General features: G+C 59.8%; 1 protein-coding gene across 13 annotated transcripts in view; it reads left to right on the top strand.

Moving 5' to 3' along the window:
* Nucleotides 1-3,225: 3,225 nt before the first annotated feature.
* DAGLA (diacylglycerol lipase alpha) overlaps nucleotides 3,226-15,300 on the top strand; it is an 82,003-nt gene continuing 69,928 nt past the window's right edge. For 2 of the 13 annotated variants that reach the window (XR_013952132.1, XR_013952133.1), the window contains exons 1-6: nucleotides 9,942-10,027; nucleotides 10,663-10,717; nucleotides 10,846-11,022; nucleotides 11,576-12,142; nucleotides 12,770-13,786; nucleotides 14,213-14,313. The gene's annotated coding sequence lies outside the window, so the exon portion shown is untranslated. Of the gene's footprint in view, nucleotides 4,016-9,469; nucleotides 10,028-10,662; nucleotides 10,718-10,807; nucleotides 11,023-11,049; nucleotides 12,143-12,769; nucleotides 13,787-14,082; nucleotides 14,103-14,212; nucleotides 14,314-15,300 lie in introns of those variants that run through there. The other 11 variants (XM_080594964.1, XM_080594961.1, XM_080594963.1 and 8 more) reach the window with 11 other exon arrangements.

The following is a 15,300-nucleotide window of genomic DNA, read 5'->3' as shown; positions in this document are numbered from 1 at the left end:
CCCACCCCGGCGAGGCACAGCTGCCCGTGGGGAGTGCACTCGGTAATGCGAGTGCTTAGGAGAAAGGTTTCTAATAGCCAGCAAGCAACACGGGTTTATTAAGAACAGGTTGTGCCAAACCCCTCTAATAGCCTCCTTAAACGTAATCACTGATGAAGGAGATAAGGGAGCGGAGGGCAGAGCGGCTCTGCGCCTTTCAGCGATGCCACGGTGCACGCATTAAGAAATTGGCCCCTGCCCAAGTGGATGAAGATGCCGCTGTCCATCCTGGCTGCCAGCAGCCCCCACCGGCAGCCCCCTGCCCACGCAGGGCCAGGGGGACACTGACTGCCAAGGGGATTTGGCAGTGGCACCCAGGGCAGAGACCCTCGGTCCCACAGCCCTGGCTGGGGATGTCCTGTCTGCAACAGACCTTCAAGACCCCGATGAGGCCATGCCACTGTGCCCCCAAGGCGTTCCCCTCCCTGCCACCTCCCTGGGCCACAGGTGTCCGTCCTTGGCCATTCCCCAAGCCAGCACGGGGACAGAGGCTTCACCCCGTCCCCTCCACAATGGGGACAGCATCAGCGGGCACCCGATTTCCCCCTGAACATCACGAAAGGAGCTTCCAGCACCGCATTTCTCAGGGTGGGAGGATTTGCATTCGTCTGGGGATGGGGACGCTGGAGAAGGCTGCCCAGGCAGTGGCTCTGCTCCACACCAGCCGCCGCCAGACACGGGACCCATCGGAGAGCTCCCAGCAGCTCCTGCAGATGCCAGCAGCTGCACCGCCGCTTGCCAGCGGGCCCTGGGGCTGCTCGTGTACCATCGGCACCCGCTGCTGCCTGACACCATTCCCCTCCCGTCCCCACGCTCGCAGCCTGAATTCCCAAAGGCGCTTTAAAAACAGCGTCTGGCTGTCGAGCAGCTGCCAGCTTCGCCTGGATGTGTGAGCCTCGAGCATCTTTTTGAGATCAGGCCATTTCATCACCCAAGCGTGAGTTTGCAGTGCCTGCCGCTCCCCCTGTGTCCCCCTAAGCACTGGGGAGGGTACAGGGGGCCCCGGGCATTCCCCAGTCCCCAGACATCCCTGGGGGGAGCAGCAGCGTGGGGCCGGGGCGCAGGCAGCAGGATTGTGCACTTCGGGGCTGCGTCATACAGCAGAGGCAGGAGCTGGCGGACGGATTGAAGCAGCGCAAGGATTTGCTGTTCTAATTTCTCTCTCCTCCACTCCACCGATGGGCTCACGACGCCATCCCAAGGAGGCACTTCAGGCACCGATGTGCATGTACTGGGGCAGTGCCAGTGCTTAATTGGGCTCTGGTATGTCTTGCCTTCGTTAGAGGCAGCCTGATCGCAAAGGGAGAGGAAAGGCAGAACAACCCCTTCAGCCCAGGGATGGAAGGGGTTCTGCCCCCTTGGGATTTTGGGGCTAGTCTTCTCCACCTGCTTGGAAGAAAGCCCCCAGGCAGGCAGGGGATGGGGTGGGATATAGGAAAGGATATAGGGTGGGATAGGCAATGGGATAGGGGGTCGGGCTGGGATGGGATGGGATGGGATGGCTAAAGTGCCCCCCTGAGGAGTATCTAAACAGGGTGTTTCTGGTCCTGTTTGCAATATTTTGGGGTTCCAAGCGTGGGTGAGCCCATGATCCCTCCCGGCCAGCAGAAACACACCCCAACCTCCTGGGTGGTACAGAGGGAGCAGAGGGGTCTGGCTCATCCCTCCTGGGCTCTGGGGAGCCCCAGCAGCCAGGGGGTGCTGGCAGGGTCCCCATGCATGACTCCAGCCCAGCAGCTCCAAAGCCAGGAACTGGCAAAGTGCTGCTGCAGGGGGAGCACAGCAAAACGCTCCTCTCCCCCTTCCCTCCACTCTCATCTTCTCTGAACATCCTGGGGCTGCCACAGGCCCCGTCCCACCCTGGGGAGCTTCTCCCTGTGTGACTCAACTGCAGCTGCCTCCCCCGACGGAGTCCCCCTCCGCGGCTGAGTGTCACCCACTGACGCAAATCCTCCCACCCCCAGCGCCGGCACAGGATTTGGATGGGATTTACGGGGGGTGGCGGGAGGAATCGGACGCCCCCAGCCCCAGCAGCGAGGATGGTGCGGGGCTGCTGGGAGCAACTCGCCCCGACAGCAGGGGAGAAGTCCATGCTGCCTCAAACCCCAGTGCCTGCAGGAGCCTTGCCCAGCAGCACAGCATCCGTCTCCAGCACCATGCGCATCCCTGCCCAGAAGTGTGTGAGGATGAAGGTGCTGCTCCCTCATACTCATCTCCCTCATACCCACCCGCCCGATGGCGATGCCCCACATCCCACTGCTCCTGCCACCTCGGGAATCAGACCCACAGCAGCAGCCCCCCAGGTCCTCTGGGGACCGCCGGAGGGCTCTGGGAAAGCTCTGGTCTGAATCTGGCCCTTCCCGGTGGCTTCCCATGGGACGGCCGAGTGGGATGTGGGGTCTTGGGGGGTGAGAGTGGGAATGGGGCTGGAGTGCTGCTGGGTGCTGTGGCCTTGCCAGCACCCCTGGGAGGGCAGAACCAGGGACCAGTGTGAAGGGCCGAGGTGAACTGGGAGCACTGGGACACACCGGGAGCACAAGGAACCCCGAGAGCACCAGGAGGCGCTGAGACCACCAGGAGCGTTTGGAGCTCTGGGAGCCCTGGGGTGCTCTAAGGAGCAGCAGACCGCACTGGGAGCACCCAGACGCACTGGGAGCAGCGGGACGCGCTGGGAGCACTGGGATCCCCAGCAGCGCCGGGAGCAGCGGGATGCGCCTGGGGCACCGGGCGCGGTCTGAAGGCTCCTCCTGGTGGCTCCCGCGGAGAACAACCGGGCACCGGCGGCGGGACGCCCAGCGGAGATGCCGGGTGGGCTCTGCCAGACCCTCCGCGTCCCCGGCCCGGCAGGACCCTGCTCCTCCGCGGGAGGCTGGAACCGGGGGGCGGCGGCACCCGGGGAGCTGCAGAGATGCTGCCACAGCGCCTGCCCCCCCGGGGCCCTCCTCGCTGCTCCCTGCGCGGGGAGCAGGAGCAGGAGCAGGAGCAGCACGGGCACAGCTGGCAGCAAGGGAGGAGAGGAGGGGATGGGGCCATTTCGGGGGCTGGGAGCCCGAAAGATGCCCGATAGATGCAGGCTCTCTGGGAGGGGGGCTCCCAGGCCGGCAGAGGTGTCCCCGCCACGCCGTAGCCGCCGGCTGGAGATACGCAAGGAAAAATCGATACCTGGCTGCACGGAAAGGTAGCGGCGCGCCGCTTTTTATAGCAAGCTGCCCCATTTGCATCCTTCCTCAGCCCTGACCCAGAGAGACCGACCTCTGGCTAAATTAGCTGCCTCGTCCCGGGGGAAGCAGGCTTTAAAAAGCAGCAGCCGAAAACGAGGAGGTGAGGCTGGCCGTGCTGGAATATTCCACCGCTGCCTGCGCTGTCCCGGCCCACCTTCCTCGCACGGAGGCCCCCCCTTCCCCCTCCAGGAGGGGGGCAGCAGCGGGGGCAGAGCAGGGAGCAGGGAGCTGCGGGGAGCAGGAGCAGCCCCGTGGGGAGCGGGGATCCCCGCAGGGATGGAGGGGGCTGGCGGGGGCTGGCTTCCCCCCCCCCCCCCCCCGGATTACAGAGGCGCTGAGGCGGGGGAGCAGAGCACGGCGGCATATCTAGGTCAGCGGTGTGAGCGGCTAAATGAGCTCCCTCATTAGCTGCCGCTGCCTCCGCGCTGCACCTACGTGGGGCCAAGGCGTGGAAATCATCCTCTGCCTGGATGAGGAGGGGGCTTGGGAGCCCCCGAGGGGGAGAGAAAGACAGGCAGGCCTGTTATTACAAGGAGATTGGGGCAAAAACGTGGGGGCTAACGCCAGGGGGAGGCACGGCATCGTGCAGGAGGGATGGATGGTGGGACCCCAGGTGTGCTGCATCAGCCTGACGGCTGCAGAGGAGGGGTGCTGGCGTGGGGCTGCCCTGATAAGAGCAGGACCAGGGCAGATGCAGCTTTTCTTTTGTTCGGAGCTGGGCAGCCTCTGGCTCCTTGCTGGGTCTGCAGGTTCAGGTATGTGCTGAACCCCAGGTTGTGGCCCCGGGCTGGCCTGAGCCCCGCTGCGGCATCACTGCGGTGCACAGGCTGCGTCCCTCCATCAGAAGGATGCCGCCCTGCTCGGGGACTTGCTGCCTGCGGCCCCGCGGGGCTGGCCCAGCACCATGCAGGAGCCCTCCCAGCTCCCTGCAGTGTCGCTTTGTCCCTGTGCTGGTGGCACTGGCTGCTGCTGGCCCGGACCTGGGAAACTTCGGAGCTGGCAGTGGCTGCGCTGTGCTCCATGCCTTGTGAGCAGCTGCGGTAGCAGGATGCCGGGGTGAGCCGCCGGCAGCAGCAGGCTGCAACTGTGTGGCCATGGGTGTGTAATTGGTGTCACCGTGAGCAGCTGAGCCCGGTGCTTTTAGGATGTGAGTAATTACACCAGCCTAATTTTGAAAATCAGGCTCTTAACCTCTTGCCAGGCTCATTTGCAGGACAGCCATCTCGCAGTCGGAGCTGCTGTGCCAAATTCCAGGCAGCTGCCAGCTTTCGTGCCACACTGCCCGCTTGTCCCCAGCCCTGAGGCCACCAGAAATGGGCAGAGCGCATCTGTCCCAGCTGAGGGGTCCCCTTGCTGTGGCAGTGCCCTGTGCAGGAGGGGAGCTGCCCCCAGCTCGTGCCCAAGGGCTGAGCCCCCAAAGAGGGGCTGGAGGGCACTGGCACCCTTAGTGGATGTGGGAAGAGCTCTGGGTGCAGGGGCAAAGGGAAGCAAATGGAGTGGGACAGCTTCCTTCCCCCCCTATCCTCTGTGTTTATTTTGAGTGTGTATTCTCTGTACCTTGGAAGTGGGGTGAGGAGAGGGGACTCAGAGAAACTACTTGAGCTTTTCTGGGCTTGGGCTCCAGGTGTGTTTGAACGCCCAGCCAGCTGTATGTGGGCTCTACCAGGCTCTTGTGAAATACTTACTCCCTTGCTTTTAGGGCAGTTTTCTGCCAGTGAGAGGTGTTGTCTCTCCTGGAGGGTGGGTGGTTTTGATGGTCAGCGGGGAGGCCAGGCATGGCCGTGGTCTTCATCGGCTGTGTCCCACGAGCTAGCTTTGAACCCTGGGGTCTTTGCATCCTGCGTGGAAGTGGGCAGGTGGAGGCGTGCAAGGAGAGCACATCTCATCCGCCTGCCCCAGGCTGAGCTTGCCACGTGGGACGTGACCAGCAGGAGTGAGTTGACCCTCCATGGGTCCCCAGCCAGCAGGAAACATGGGCTGCCCAGGCTGGAGGAGAGCTGTGACCCCTCTGCAGGCTCTGCCAACAGCACGGGGCTGCACACTGGCTGCTGCATGCCTGAGCTTCAATCCAGGCTGCTGTCACCCAGGCACAACAGGGGCTGGCAAGGAGGGGGCTGTGTCATTTGCAGACACCCCCCCTCCCACTGCCCTGCTGCACAGGGATAAGACATGCCAGTGGCCTCTCCTCCCCAACAGGACCACAGGGAGGGGACAAGCTGGAGAGCAGCCAGCCCGGGGACAGCCCGTGGCATGCGAACGGCATTGATATAATATATTTTCTTGGCTTGCCTAAGCGTCTGTTTGTTTGTGTGGGTTTATCTCAACAGCAGCCGTGGCAGTTTGGCACGCAATATGGTAGCTGCTGACATGTGCAGCTTCTCCGAGTGTAGCTCCGAGATGTAGCTGCCCACACAGGCAGCGGGACGGGACGGGCGAGTGGCTCTGGGCTGGTGCCCGCGCCCATCCTCACCTTCCTCCTCCCTGCTAACCCATCTTGGCCCGCAGCAGCCTCGCCTGGTGGACCTTCCGGGTAGTTCCTGGTCCAAGAAGTGCCCGTGGCAGTGGTTTGGGTTGTGGTGCCATGCTCGCTGCCCCTGGAACCCTGCTGTGTTTTGCAGGTCCCTCTGTTTCGTGCTGCCCCGTGGGTGGTGTGGATGGGAGGCAGCTTGATTCGGGCTCCCCAGTCCTGGTGCTCTGCCTGTTGGACCCCTGCACCCCAGTGCAGAGATGCTGCTCAGCGCCGTGGCAGTGCGTGTCTCAGGCTGAGCTCTGCCGCCTTTGCTGCCAAGGCTTTTTTTTTTTTTCCTTCTCAGCTCTTCCCTTCAGAGACTTGTTTATGGCCGTCAGGATCTGACAGGCTCTTGGCACCTCTCCCACCCCCAGCAGATGACATGGCAGCAGAGCCTCCCGCCCTCGCCCGCTTCTCCTTGCCCTGCCGCTGTGGTTTGGGACCTGTTGGGACGGCTGCCTCTGCAGGGAAATCGAGCTGGAGACTTCTAGAGCCAGAAAAGACCTGGCACCGGGTTGACAGCAGCAGAAGCCAAAAGGCTCAGATGGTTTTAAATGTCAGGGAGAGGTGTGAATGCATCTCAGAGACAGCATGTCCAGGAGCGATGGCATTTTGCAGACAGCCTGAACTCTGGAGCCAGCATCCCCGCTCTCGGAGCGGTGACTTTGCCCTGTCCTGTGGCAGGGCAGCACTGTGCCCGCAGCGTGGGGGGTGTGGGTGTCCCTGGCCCCCGGTGCTGAGGAGGGCAATGGGGCGCTATCGGGGGCAGAGCTCTCCATGGGCTGATGTGCAAGCACCCGGCATCTCCTGCTGCTTGTCTGACCTTTCTCGTTACGCAGTGATCTGCCCTGACACTTGGAGGCGGAGCGGAAGGAGGCAGTGGTCATCTTCTTGCTTTTGCCGCTGCATGTTTGCCTGCTTTCCTCTGCCACCCCCCAAAAAGAGTTTGAAGTCTCCAGGAGTCAGCAAGTTCTCCGTGCCAGCCATCTGTCCCATTTCCCCTAGCAACCATTTGTCCTTTTCTTCTTCATTAGGTAGCTAAAGCAGATCCCGACTGTCAGACCCTCTCTCGGCTCCCTTTTCTCCTGCGTTTGGCTCTCTGGATCGCTGCTCCTGTTTGTCGCTGTCGCACAGGCTCCTCACCTAGAAGCATGATGCCGTCCCACGCGGGGACGTGTCCCGCTCGTGTTGTGACAGCTCTGCGTTTGCTCACGTTCTGGGCGGGCGCTGGTGTCTCCGCCTGCGTGCTGGCTATTTCTTTACAGCCTGATCTTTTCCAGCTCCCTCGTCCTGATCCACACATTGCTTCCTCAGCCTGCATCGTGTTTCTAGGTCTGCGCAGGGACTGGGGGCTGGCACTGCTCGTGTCCCTGCAGCACGTCTGGGCCCTGGCCTGCCTGCTGCTGCCGCAGGGCAAAGATGAGACACTAATTTCTAGGGAAGTGGCTTTGGAGAGGTGGAACCAGAGCTGTGCCATGCGTTAATCTGATGGCTGCTGTTTTAGCAGATGATGTGGGTGTTGAATTGGCAGTTTCCAGGACAGAAGAGCTCAAATCACAGCAGCCAAGGTGCATGTACACAGCTGGGGCTCAGGGTGATCGCAGCTCCCCAGCTCCTCTGCCCTGTTCCGGGTGCAGCTGAGCAATCGGGGTGTCTGGCGCTGCCTGCTCAGGCTCCCCGTCCTCGTGCTGCCTCTGCTTCACAGCATGAGCAGGCGGGGGAACCTGGCACCCCGCAGATTCTCCACATTTGCTTAACAGCCCTGCCGCCTCACCCTGGCCACTCGCCGCTTTTTGTCTTTCTGCTGCTTCCCCAGGCTGTGGTTCAGTGCCCAAAGAAGGAACGGCTGGGGATTTGCAGCTCTTCTCCCACCAGAAATGGGTTCTGGGCAGTGAGGGCAGCTCCTGGAGGCCACCTGGATGCAGTGCTTTGGTTGGGCCATCTTGCCCCTCTGGGGTTGAGGGTAAGGCTGTTGGTGCACCACCGAACCCAAAATTCCACCTGAAGGAGAGATCCCCAGAGGCAGGCTGCCCTCCTCAAAGCCAAGGCCATCTCGGGCACTCGAGGCACAGGGGTGACACCTCTGCTGCTGCTGGAAGCGCTGAGCAACCTGTGTTTGAGGGAGTCTCATGTGCTGCTGTGCTGCCTGTACAGATGGGAGCTGCTGCCTGCAAGGGAAAATTGGGAATTTTTCCATGGGGGAATTATTCTGGGATATTTCTGGGTGAGGTTCTCACTGGGGAGCACTCTCCAGGCGCGAGCAGAGATTTCCCCTCCATCAGGTCAGAGCTGGGCTGAAGCCAAGTGTGTTAGAAAGGTCTTTGAGGTTCTGGAGAACTGAGGGAAGGCCCCGCAGCCTGGTGTGAGCAGTGGGAAAGGAGCCAGGAGCAGAGCCAGAGAGGAATCCCTGATGTGAAAGCTCTCTGTTCAGTACAACTGCCTACGTCCTGCTAATGATCACCTCCAGAAACCAGCACGGATTCCCAAGCTAGCAGAGACAGGAGAGCATTTGGCCTAATGAAATTATCCAAGTGCCCTGGCTCCAGCTGCTGTTTTTTAATTGCATCTGACTGATGTCCAGGCGAGGCAACTGGGGAGCAGTGGCATCCTCTGTGCAGTGCCCACATCCGACAGCGGTGCTCGCAGCCCCTTGCTTCCTGGGAGGCTGCAGGAGCTGCGTGGTGAGGATGTGGCAGGCTCAGTGCTCTCTTACGGCCGCTTCTCTCTGTCACTGACAGGCACAACACAGCTGAACTGCAAACTTTTCTATCCTGCTGCAGTGATGATTGCCGTTGCAGGAGCTTTGCAAGCCACCAGCAGTAGGGAAGGTGCTCGTTCTTGGTCAGCCCGTGGGGTGAGCGCCCGTGGTTTGGCACCTTGGCTGCTGCTCCTCTGCAGGGAAGCTGTGCTCATGCCACCTGACTGAGTCCCGCAGGGCCCTGGGAAAAGGCCAACTCTCCTGCTTGTGGGGGTGAATGCATCCCACGTCCCTTAAAGCTCCTGTTAAAAATCCTGATTCATTTCTGGGCTGGAGCTCTCCTTCCGAGTGAGGTTTTAGCAAGGAGGATGGAGCCAAGGGCATTTGAGAGGTGGGCGGTGGGGAGGAATTAGAGCACACAGGAATTCAGGGGGGTCGAGCAGACGAAAGCGGCATTTGTTGCACCCGAATTAGGCAGCGCCGTGCTGAAGCCAGGTCCTCTGCTGGGCTGCCAGCACTGTAAGCACAGCACCTCGAGCTAGGCCCCCAGGATGAGGAGCTCCTGGGCTTGCATTTTGTCCCCTCTCAGCTTCTAGGGTTCATTTCTGCTTCCTTTTCCTGCAAAGCCACGAGGCTTTATAATCCAAGGCAAGCTTCAACGCGGAGAAAAAAAAAAAAGCTTGCTGAGATTGAGGGGTTCCTCCAGGAGGGAGGCGGATGGCCAACGTATCAACAGCCCCCAGCACTGCTCCGACCACCCGCCAGCTCCTCTCTGATGGAGAGGCCACCTGCAACTGATGGCCAGGAAAAGGCCCTGAGCATTGCTAACCAGCCTCAGCAGCAGGGAGAGCTCCAGTGAAACGTTATTTAATGTTCCTCTTCAGTGGAGATGGCTATTTACCAGTGAGAAATTTCTGGGCTGAGGAGTCACAGCTTGGGTAATGCTGGATAATGTCCTTGGGAGGGGGAAGCGCTGGCGGGATTTATAGCAAGTCTTTGAGGCTTGGCTTCCATAGTTAGATCTGGCACAGATTTAGAAAAGCAGCTGGAGGATGAGTTTGTGCTTGGAATCATTAGCAGCGAGGGCTGTGCTGAATTACCAAGTGCAACCCTGGGGAGGGGGAAAACGGTTTCTAGGCTTTTTGTCTAGGCCGGTACAATAACTGCGTGTGCACACGTGTATTTACCCTGCCGAAAGTGAACCCAAAGCACTGAAGGCGTGTGGTGCTGTGGCTGCCCGTGTGGAGGGTGGCTGGCAGGATGGATGGATCCTGCAAAGCAGAACCCGGGGAGCAGCGATGAGGCAAGGAGCTGCTGGGTTAGCTGGGAGCGTGCTGGCAGCGCACTGCCCGGCTTGTCCTGCTGGGACCTGGCTGCAGCCCCGCACCTCGGTGATGCTCTGCCTCTTCAGGTGCCTGGCAGATGCTGCTGTGAGTGAAGAGGTCCCGGTCTGCCCTGCCTGATTTGGGGATTCAGCTCCAGAGCGGCCTGTAAACCCTGGCGTGTCCCTCTAGGAGCCTGGCTTTGTGCTCCCACCATCTGCAGAACATTTGTCCCCAGGTTAGAGTGGCTGAGGCTGGGGAGCTCTGATCTCCGAAGTGAGCCCCAGCTTGCAGGAAGGAACTTGTTTCAGGGACTCGAGCACACAGCATGGGACAGGAACAGATCTAGATGCCGGGCTACTCCAGGCTGGAGCAACCCTAGCCTTCTGAAAAGCATGAATGGGGACAAGACAGAGCTTGCATTGAATGAGTTTGTGGTTTTGTCCCCAACAGGACCCCAACATCTCTCCTGGGATGTGGTGGCTGTGTGTGTTGGGACTGGGGCTGTTTCTGTGACCATCGAGGCAGAGCAGGTTTTCAGGGAGCTCTGGTCATGGATAGTGATAGACCTGGCGGCCAGTCTGTGGGGAGCTTCTCCTAAACTGGGTAGAATCAGCCTGAAGGCACTGGTTTCGAAACACTTGGGTAGTAGGAGCTGATGGCTCGGGCTGATTGCAGGCAGGAGCTGACGCTGGGTGGTGAAGGAGAGCTGCCAGGCTGGGGAGGCACGGCTATGGCGGTGCTGAAAGCGAAGACAGGCACTTGATACGATGGAACTGGGGGCCAGGGAACCCTACTGGCTCATTTTTTAAAGTTCTCCAATTCTGGTTGTATCTGGCATTGGCAACAGTGCGGCGTTTCTCTGATTTGCAGGCACTCTCCTGTGGAAACGCGGTTGATTGACGTTCCCCGGAGTGAGAGATGGCAGGTGAGGTGTGGGGGACATTCCTCCGAGGGGAACACCGGGGCAACGTTATCCCTCATCTGCCTGTCCTAGCGGCTTTCCCTTTGAATTTAGCTGCGCAAAACTGTACCCAGCACCGGGGTCCTCCGCAGGGGCTGGGTCCTGGCTTCTCTCTGCATGCAGCTCAGGCACCACAGAGCAGCTGGAGATGGCTCGCTTTCCCAGCACGTGTGGTGGAAGAAGCTGTGGGACAATCATCTGGTGGTGAGACCCCCAAAACTGACCTTGAAAGTGATCTCGAGGCAGTTTTAACCTGCAGGGAAGTGGAGGTGAGCCTGGCACAAAGCCGGGTGATGGGGTTTACCCCGGTTTGGGGTCTCACAGGGCTTGAACAGGAGGCAGAAGGCGCCTGGGTGTTTGAAGCCTGGTGTCAAGGAGGCTGCTGTGCTCTCGGAAGATCCCATGTAGGATTTCTGTTAATGTGTTTTTTTTTTTTTTTTTTTTTTCCTGGCCCCTATGATATTACAGTAACTCTTATGGAGGAGTTCAGGGAAACGGGTAGGGCTGGGACCAACGAGAGGGGTTCATTACCACGGAGTAATGAGCTGTCTGGCTCTGTGAGGCAAGCAGGAGCCTGATTTAAGAGCAGTTCAATTGGATGTGCTGTGCTTGGGGGTGGTGGTAACTAAAACAAACTGAATAATAATAATAATAATAAAACAGCTTCCCATGTAGGCAGCTATTTTTAGAAGCTGGTGGCTCCTGGGTTTATACACTTCAGAGCCTTGATACTTTTCCAAATTTCCTGTGGAGGATCTTGTTTTGCTTTAAGGTTTAGGATGATGTGATCCTTAACTCCAGCATCCCACTGGCTTTCCACAGGACCCTCGAATCAGCAGAGCTGTTGGTTCTCCGCTGATCACATCCTTCCTGTGCACTGCTGGCATGTCACAGAGCTTGCCAGCACCCAGCCAAGGCTGGCTGCAGCGGTCTGGACTCCTTGCTTGTCCTGGATGGCTGTCATTTGGCGATCCAGGGGCGTGGTGACAGACCACCTCTGTGCCATCTTTTATCCCTGGGTTATTTTTCAGCTGAGCTTGACTGCACAAAGTGGGGTATAGTCCAAGCATGAGTAAGGGGCAGCAATTTACTAAGCCAGAGTTGCTGCTAAAGGTTTTCTTGAGAAACCAGCAGTTGTGTCGGTGGATTTGATTTCCTGATGAAGAGGCAATCAAGTAGCCTGTGTAAGTGAGCCCTAATAGGCATGTGTCTGAGCTATCCATGATGATGACCCAGATGATGTATGTTATCTTTGATGTTGTAACTCTGCTCTCCCATATCTCTCCTAAGATGTAGGGCTTGTCACTGATGCATGTACGTTTCTGTGCCATCGCCCTGGGCACTCGAAGCCGAACTCTTTCATTTTCCCCAGGCTGGGAAGCTTGTAAGGTAATGTACTTGCTACAGAGGATGTAAGTGAGGATCAGGTTCAGCAGGGCTGAGGTGGTTCTCTGAGGCTTAGCAAACATCTCTCTTATAATGCGCTCCCATTAATATCTTAATCAGGCAGATTTTCTGGCAAGCAGTCATTACCCGCGGTGCTCCTCCACCCACCCTCGCAAGGAGGACAGAGGGCGATGCCTGTGTGGCGCAGGGGCAGAGATGGGGGACTTCTGGGGGGTGTTGAGTCCTTCCCTTAACACTCGAGGGAGTGTTAAGGAAACATCATTACACAAAAAGTCCAAATTTGTTTGCAAATTGTGTCACTGCCACAGGAGTTTTGATGAAGAGCTGGCAATAGCTGTGATGTGCTCTACTGCTGGGGCTGGGCTGTAAATGTGGTCAGATCCTTGCTTAAGGGGCAGCTCCAGTCAGGCACGGATGGCTGGGGCTGCTCGTGCTGAACACCTGAGCTAATTGCCTGTGATGAGTTGTGTAGGTTAACTGGCAGCATCCGGACTGTTATATACTCCTTACCACTGCTTGAATTGAAAGTCTTGGACAGCAGCTGATTGCTTTTTCATTAGTAAAAGTCAGGTATAGCTTTCATGAGACGCTTGCTTCTGTCTGCTGCAGGTTTCGGAGCTCCCAGGGGCGCCTGCCCACCGCGTTGGCTCAGCTCTGCCGGGAATGGCTCGTGCTGACAGGAGGCCTTGGAAGTGCCACAACGCGGGGTGAAACGATTTCTCCAAACGCTATATTTGGCACCAGCTTTTCATCTAAACCGGAGCCACTTTACACCTGTCTGGCAAGATAAAGGGACTTAAAATGAGCATGAGTGCAATTCCCTTGCCTGCGCAGTATACAAAGATCTCAGCATCAATGAATACCGGAGCTTCAAAGCTTTTGCTGGAAGTTTTTCCACCACCTATAGTTCTGTTGGGCTGTTTTATTTTCCAGGTACGGCGGCGTGCACTGAGTGGGCCATTTGAGGAGCTCCCCTTGCTCTGAGGAGGAACGGACAGAAACGTGTGTGCCGCTAACCCCTGCTGGATGAACCTGCCTGTTTTCTGGGACCTGTACTCGTACCACCGGAGATGGTTTTTGCTACTTTCCTATTCTTTTGCAGTAAAAGCCTCTAAGCGATGTCCTTGGGCACCCCTCTGAGCCTCGCAGAGGCCTCGTTTCCCTCTCCGTCCCGCTACACCGGGAGGGAGCTTTTGGCTGAGAGGTGCCCGGGGGGCACCGCCGGTGGATGGGGCTGCGGGGGGGGGGGGCCGGGGCAGCGCTGGGGACCTCCCCGGGGGGGCAGGCGGAGGACGGCCGTGCCGGGGCTGCCGCGGTGCCCCCGGGCCCGGCTCCACCCGGGTCCCGCTCGCCTCAGGCCGCGGCCGGGCCGGGCCCGCCAGGGGGCGCCGCCGCCTCCCCCCGACCTCCCCGCTCCCCCTCCCCTGCCAGCCGTCGCCATGGTGACCGCTGGGTGCGTAGCGGCCCTTACGAAGCTGACGCAGTGGGCGGCCCGGCACGGGCGGGGGCGGCCCCGGCACGGGCGGAGGCGGCGTTGGAGAATCGGGGGGCCGCGAGGCCCCGGGATGGAGGCGGCGGCGGCGGCCCCGGGCCTGCGGCGCTGGCGGCGGCGGCGGCGGCAGAGAGGTGAGGGCGGGCGGCGGCGCCCCCCGCGGCCTGCGCCGGCGGGCACCGGGGCGGGCGGGAGGCCCCGCGGCAGGTGCGGGCCCCGGCCGGTTCCTCACCCCGTTCCGTCCCGCCCGGGCCGGCCGGCAGGTGCGGCGGAGCCGTGCCCGCGGGGCGGGGATGAGCGGAGCGGGGCTGCCGCGGGCGGAGCCGAGCCCCCGGCTCCCAGCCCGGGCGGGCCCCGAGGCCGGCGGCGGGGCCTCCCCGTGCTGCCCTGGGGCCCGCCGGGGGCAGGCCCCGGTACCGGCCCCGTGCCGGCCCCGCCCGTCAAGGCGAGGTGCCGGTGCCTCGCGGGGCGGGGGGGGTGGGGGGGCACCGGCGGTGGCTCGGTGGCGGGCGTGGCGCGCGGGTTCTTTCTCCCTGTCAGCCGTTACCGCTTCTCCGCAGGGACCGGCGCGTGGAAAAGTTTCCCGGCTCTGGCAGCGCTCCTGCGACATGCGTCCGCCACGGCGGGGGGCGAGCCCTGACCGGAGGGATCCGCGGCTAAGGTCAGAGACCCGCGTGCTTCGCGAAGGAAACGGCGCACGCATCGCCTTGAGACCCCAGAGCTGGGGCGTTGCCAGGCTGCTCGGCCACGACTCACGCTGGGCACGTTCCGGGAGCTGGTGCCTGTACGGTCGGGACGGGCTCGGTTGCCGCTCGGAATATAGAACTGGTGGTTGCAGAGTCTGCAGGTCCTGGTGTAGGCAGCGTGGTGCTTGCAGCCGGTTCCGAGCGGGGAAATAGCACAGGGATTGCCAGAGATAGTATATCCAGCTCCTGGGACGCCGGAGCGCTTGTAAGCGTTGCGTATTGAAAGCCGCAAATCTCTGTTGGGTGGATTAGCCAGCTCGTTAAAAGAAAAATGGGTCTGGAGGAAAGCATAACCTCTGCCAAGGTGGGAAGGAGATTACCTGCCTGCGAGGATAAAACCTTGTGCTACCTGGTGAGGAGTTGCCACATCCCGCTGACTGTCGTTCTCTGGTTGAGCAGGAAGAAGCGTCTGAGCTCTTGCGGTCAGGCTGAGTGTCTTTAAAATAGTCGTGGTTGGGAGATAATGAAATTGTAGGAAGTGGCTTCTGTAGAGACAGATTCTTTAATCTTTGGGTTTTATGACATTTGCTTCAGTGAAATGTGTGTCTAGTGGGGAAGTGTCTACGCCGTTAAGGAGGTCTGCTTGTGACTGGGGAGGAAGGGTTATCTATCAGGCACTGCTGGAAGGTTTTCAGAGTAGGATACGTGGTCTGGATGAAGTTACCCAGTTATCGTTGTGCTAGGTGTTAGCTTTCTGTGGCATAAAAGTTGCATTAGGTTCTTCAAGCTACTGATTGTATTACTGTATTACAGCCTAGTGAACGCGTGTCTGTGCAGCCCTGTGATGGCTACGGGGCAAGATCCTTAGAGAAATGCAAGATCCTTAGAGAAACACGAACAGCACCTGCTATGCTGTAAGGCATGTAGTCCAGTACCTCTGTAACCAAAACTCTTTGGAAAAG

Source organism: Anser brachyrhynchus (genome assembly GCF_964034855.1).
Source record: "Anser brachyrhynchus genome assembly, chromosome: 5".
NCBI classification, from domain to species: Eukaryota; Metazoa; Chordata; class Aves; order Anseriformes; family Anatidae; genus Anser; species Anser brachyrhynchus.
This window is presented reverse-complemented; position numbering and strand designations above follow the sequence as displayed.